This window comes from Phodopus roborovskii, unplaced genomic scaffold (genome assembly GCF_943737965.1).
Source record: "Phodopus roborovskii unplaced genomic scaffold, PHOROB, whole genome shotgun sequence".
In the NCBI taxonomy this organism is placed as follows: Eukaryota; Metazoa; Chordata; class Mammalia; order Rodentia; family Cricetidae; genus Phodopus; species Phodopus roborovskii.
The window spans coordinates 3377980-3383724 of NW_026126571.1; positions in this window are offsets into that span (position 1 = coordinate 3377980).

A 5745-nucleotide genomic window follows, 5' to 3' on the forward strand; every position below is an offset into this window, starting at 1 on the left:
GCCATGAATAGGATTATTGGTCTTATTACTGGTGAGTTTCTTTTAATCCATCCTGCGGTCTTTTCCCGTGGGATAAAATTTGAGTTTTCATTTCAGGATGTTTGGCAACTCATTAGCTATTTAGTTCCATCTTTCTCCCTGTTTTCTGTGTTTGTGCTGGTATTTCCTGCTTCAGCTACGAAGTTATTGTAGGGTGGGGGATAGGTTTGTTAATAGGGTAGATTTGGAATTCCATCCCGTTTCTTCATGCGTCTGAGGGGGGGGGGAGCACAATGCTCAAATTGATGGGTATTGAATAAACATTTGCTGATCTGGGCTGACCAAGGGGCACGTTTTGTACCCACTTGACACAATAATGCGCCCACATTCCCACATTGGAGAATGGACATTCCTGCCACGTGAATTCCTCACAGCTTATCCTCATCTGAACCATTAGCCAGAATTTCTTCATCCCCCAAAGTTGCCTTGGTTTAGATGTGACTATGGGCAGCCTGACAATGGACTGGCTTTGCGTTTCCTGTGAATGAAACTTTGGAAAAACAGGAAAGCAGAGAAAAGGTACCCTTGACTCCAGTGAACTGTGCTGGTGCAGCGATTGGCTGGGAGGGGAGTCATGATGTGGGGGCTTGGAGAGAAAAGGACTTGAATTTTAAATAGAAACCAAACGAAAGGAGTCAAATTACTTTTTTATTTTTACAAAACTCAGTCTTCTTACCAATAAAAATTGGTATTATGGACCTACAACGTGATTATTTTGGGAAATGCAACACAATGAAATGTAAGAAATACTTAGCCTATAGTACAGGGTGAAAAGAATATTGTTTGAGTACAATTTTCTGACATTATTTAATGAAAAGTGTGTCTTTGCCTGAGATTTAGGCTGAAGATACAGTGTATTCTGTCTTGTGATAGGGGTGCATTTCTTGCAAAACTGGGAAGGGATGAAATGGCTGGATGATTGTAGAGAGTAACCTACAGATTGCAGGAAGTCACGGGCAACTGAGCCTGCCCAGAGGACAGGCACAGTGCGGGTTTGAGTTAGAAGAAAACGTACAAAGCACGGAATAATCTTGGTTAAAAACAACAACAAACCAGAGAGATGGCACTTGCTCTTTGCATTGTCTTTCTGTTCTGTGATGAAACACCAGGAACAGGAAACGTATAGAAGAATGGTTGTATTTCGTTTATGGTTCCGCAGGGAACAGGGCTGGCAGCTGGAACAGCAAGCTGGGAGCTCTCATCTTGAGCAGTAATCAGGAAGTTATGGGAAGGGATTAAGCTCTCAAAGGTCACTTCCCAGGGATGGACTTCATCCTGAAAGGTCACAAATCCTAGACTGCCCCCAGACAATGCCACCAACTGGGGAGCAAGTATCTAAACACCCGAGACTATGGAGACATTTACTGTCTAAACCAGCAGTTATTTTCCCCCAGAGTATGTGGGTTCAGACTTTAGAATCTGTACAGAGGTAGCTCTCAGCCACGTGCAGCTCTAGCTGAGCGGGATTCAGTGTCTTTTTCTAGTCTTTTAGGGCACCTGCATGTATGCGACCTACACATACACAAACATAAATAAAATTAATAAACATTTTTAAAGAAGTTGAACTTACTGTCACGGGTCAGATGATAAGACAACTTAGTTGAAATCGATTTATTTACGTAAACAAACACACAAGCATGTCAGCAAGAAAAGTATTTGGGGATGTGAGGGCGATCTGGCTGCGACATCCGTTACCCCATTGATCGCCAGGGTTGATTTGGCTGATCTGGCTGGCTAGGCGGGTGTCCCCTTCCTCCTTCACCGCTCCATGTGCGTCCCTCCCAAAGCTGCGCGCTCGGTCGAAGAGGACGACCTTCCCGGAATAGAGGAGGACCGGTCTTCGGTCAAGTGGTATAGGAGTAGCTCCCCTGCTAGAACCTCCAAACAAGCTCTCAAGGAAAGCATTTGTTTGTTTGTTTTGTTTTGTTTTTCCCCTGGGTAGTAAGTAAGTGCATCACTAATGGAGGTGCACAGGGTGTGAGAGGGGGTGTCTATACAAGCAGACAGGCTACTCACTTGCACTTAGGAAGCAGCAGGAACCTGGCGACAGGCATCAGTGGATCTGGCCCCTGACAGCGGTTCTCTGCACACCTAGTGCTTGCATCAAGCTTCCATCAGTCAAGTCTGATCAATTGGCTGCCTTCAATGGCAGTGTGGGCAGCCTGGTGTTTTACTGCCATGCATTATTCAACCCAACATAAAGGACAAAGGCAGCTCTGTTAGCCGCTGCCTGAGGGCACGTGGAGTCAGAGGGGGGGATGTGTGGATTTGGGATTGTGTTTCTGTGTGAATGGAGAAAGCAGACCAGCCATAAGCACTTAACCACTACAATTCTAGTTAGTGAGTATACAATTCTAGTATACTCACAGTGAGGCACAGGGGCTTTTCTTAGGGTACCAGCAATTACTAGAAAGGACCAGAGCAGAAACAATGAATTTTTTTTTTTTTTTTTTTTTTTTGCTTCAATGTTTTGCAATACATATACTCAAATGAAACCTCTTTCTGGGTGAAGAGTACACCCAGCTGAGCCACCCGGTGAGCTGAGGAGGAAAATGTGTGGGAAATGCTGAACTGTGTCAAAAATCCCAAAGCATCTTGTTTGGAAGCTCAGCTTTTGACAGCGAATTAAACAGTCAGATAGCTGACATTTCCCAGAAGTCAGCAGCAGGCATCTGTGCCCGATTCCATTTGGGATGCTATAGTGAAGATGAATGGACTGGATGTGTTATACACAACAGAAATTTCGCAGGTAGCCATCTTATTTTCATCATAACTTTATGTGATGGGACAAAGGCTCTCTCGGGGGCCTGTTTTATAAGGGCACAAATCCCATTCATGAGAGTTTTTATCAATACCATGCTGTTGAAACATTGAATTTATGAACTTTGGGGAAACACAAATACTCATTAACTTGTAAATGTGCACGCAGAGCTTTATGTGTTGGTGTGTGTGCAGGGTTACACTCACTCCCAGCACTGTCTCAGTTTTTCCCCTGATAAAATAACCCATGTGAACAGTTTAAAAGAGAAAGGGTTTCTTTTGGTTTACGGTTTCAGGGAGATACGGTCCATAGAGTCCTGGAAGGCTTGAGGTCAAGAGCAGGACATTCATGAAGCAGAGAGTGAACTGGGAGTTAGGACCAGCTGTAGAGTAACACGGGCATCCCCCAGGGACCTATCTCTTCCGGGGTGGCTCTGCCTCCTAAAGGCTTTCACCTCATTCCTACAGTGGGCCATCCACTGGGGACTACTTGCTCAATTGTGGTGTTTGTAGGGGGACATGCCACATTTAAATGACAAAACACGCATACACATACACACATGCGCACACGCACACACACACACACACACACACACACACACACACGCTGGAGAAACATGAAGGATAAAGTGAAGGATTTTGTTTTTTAACTATAAAATTTTAATTGCTAGTTAAAGCTCTAAAATAAACCAACATTTACCTGAATTTTGGAAGCATTTTTTTTTTTTCTGCAGCTGACTTTTCTTCAACTGAGAGTTAGAGAGTTTACATTAATGCACTTAGCTAAAGTTCACATTTTGTAAATTATAAATTAAATAAATTTGTCACTGAAAGTATATTAGAAATCAGATATTAGCAAAAAGAAGGTACTATCTAAAGATAATAATTGGCATTGATATTTTCTGCAAATGGTTAGTCATATCAAGCGATGAGTTTATATTGCTTAATGAAATCCTTTATAAAGCCATCAATTATATAATGAGCACAAAAAATGAGCTCATGCTGTTTTGTACACATTTTTTTATCTAAAAGAAAACACAATAATGAACCATAATTGTTAAAAATACTAACAGTTTTTGAAAAACTTTAAAACATTTATTTAATTAGTTTCTCTCTCTTTCTCTCTCTCTTTCTCTTTCTCTCTGGGTAAATCAGAAGACACAACTTGTTAGAAGTTTGTTTTCTCCCTGTACCATATGGGCTGTGACAAGTTTTAACTCTGGTTATTGGAAACCTACCACTGTTGATGCAATAAGTCAATCAAACTGAATTAATAAGTCCAGGTTTATTGAAAATTGCAAAGCACCCCTGGGTGACCTTCCAGAGGGCAGGAGAGGCATCACATGGCAAATGTAGCTACCAGGTCTGAAGTAGCCTATAGGCATGGTCTTGAGCAGCCCCGAGGAGAGACTGACTTTGGTTGGGCTGTCTCAGGGGCAGAATTTGAAGAGGTCAGCTCCAGTGTGAAGAGGCACACTTAGGATGGGGTTTAGATGGGAGGAGCAAGACTTGGGCGTGGAATGGGGTCCCAAGCTAGAAATCCCAAACAGGTTGGTACTGGGATTGAACTCAGGTCCCCAAGGTTGGCTGCAAACACCTTTACTCAGTAAGCTATCTTGTTGGGACTTAGATAACTTCTAGTCATCTTCATAGATATGGCTTTATGTATACTATAGATACATTTATTTTCTTTTTGGTAAGATGTTAGTGATTGTTAACTGTGTTTCATTTTGGGAGGTATACCACTGTTTTATTTGCCTTTATCCAGACTTACTTAAGTATCTTAACAGATTTCCAAGCTGTAACTTGATGCTATTCCTCTACAATGTTATTTCTAATGATCTAGTTTCAGATTTTCAAATGTGTATTAAGAATTGTGTCTACTATGTGTGCTTTGTGAGTGATGTTTCTGTTAGATTTTGGGTTTAGAAAGTAAATTTTTAGGGCTTCCATTATCATGCTATTCAGTTTAATAGTTAATGAAACTGTTGTGAAAGTCGGGGAGAAATTTCCTCTTCATTCTTCAGTTTTGGGGCTAGTCAAGGATTTTCTATTAATGTATTCTCTCATACAATACGTCCTGAGGAGTCTCCACTCCCTCTCCCCGGTTCCCTCCCCACCTCGTCTCTCCCCCAGATCCACTGCTCCTCCTGTCCCTTCCAGAAAAGAGCAAAACTCCCAGGGGTAGCAACCAAAACCTCAGCATGACAAGTTACAGTAAGACTAGACACAAACCCTCATATCAAGGCTGGATGAGGCAACCCAGTGGGAAGAAAAGATTTCCAAGAGCAGGCAAAAGAGCCAGAGATAGCCCCACTCCTACTGTTAGGTATTGCCACAAAACCCCAAGGTAAACGGCCACAGCATGTTTGCAGAGGACCTAGACCAGACATATGCTGGCTCTGTGATTGCAGTATCAGTCTCTGTGAGGCCCAAGGAGCACTGCTTAGTTAGTTCTCTGCTTAGTTAACTCTGTGGACCCTGTTCTGGTGTTCCAGACGCCTCTGGCTCCTACAATCCTTTCTTACCATGTCTTGAGCTCTGCCTAGTGTTTGGGGGTGGATCTCTGTATGTGCTCCCATCACCTGCTAGAGGAAGCCTCTCTGATGACAGCTGGGCTGGGCATATTAAACTGTGAGCATAGTAGAGTATCATTTGAAACCATTTCATTGGTATTTTTGGTCCCTTTGTTTGCTTTTGGCTGGCTGTATTTGGTTCTACCCTAAGTCTCTGAGCTATCTAGCTGTAGGTTCCTGCCCACCCAGGCAGTGTTGGGCATGAGCGCGCGCTCTCTCTCTCTCTCGCTCTTGGTGTGGACCTCAAGTTACACCAATCATCATTGGCCGGCCACTCCCACAAGCTCTGAGTCACTATTGCCCCAGCACATCTTGCAGGAACACAGAGGACAGGTTGTGGCTCAAAGATTTTGTCTGGGTTGTTGTTCCA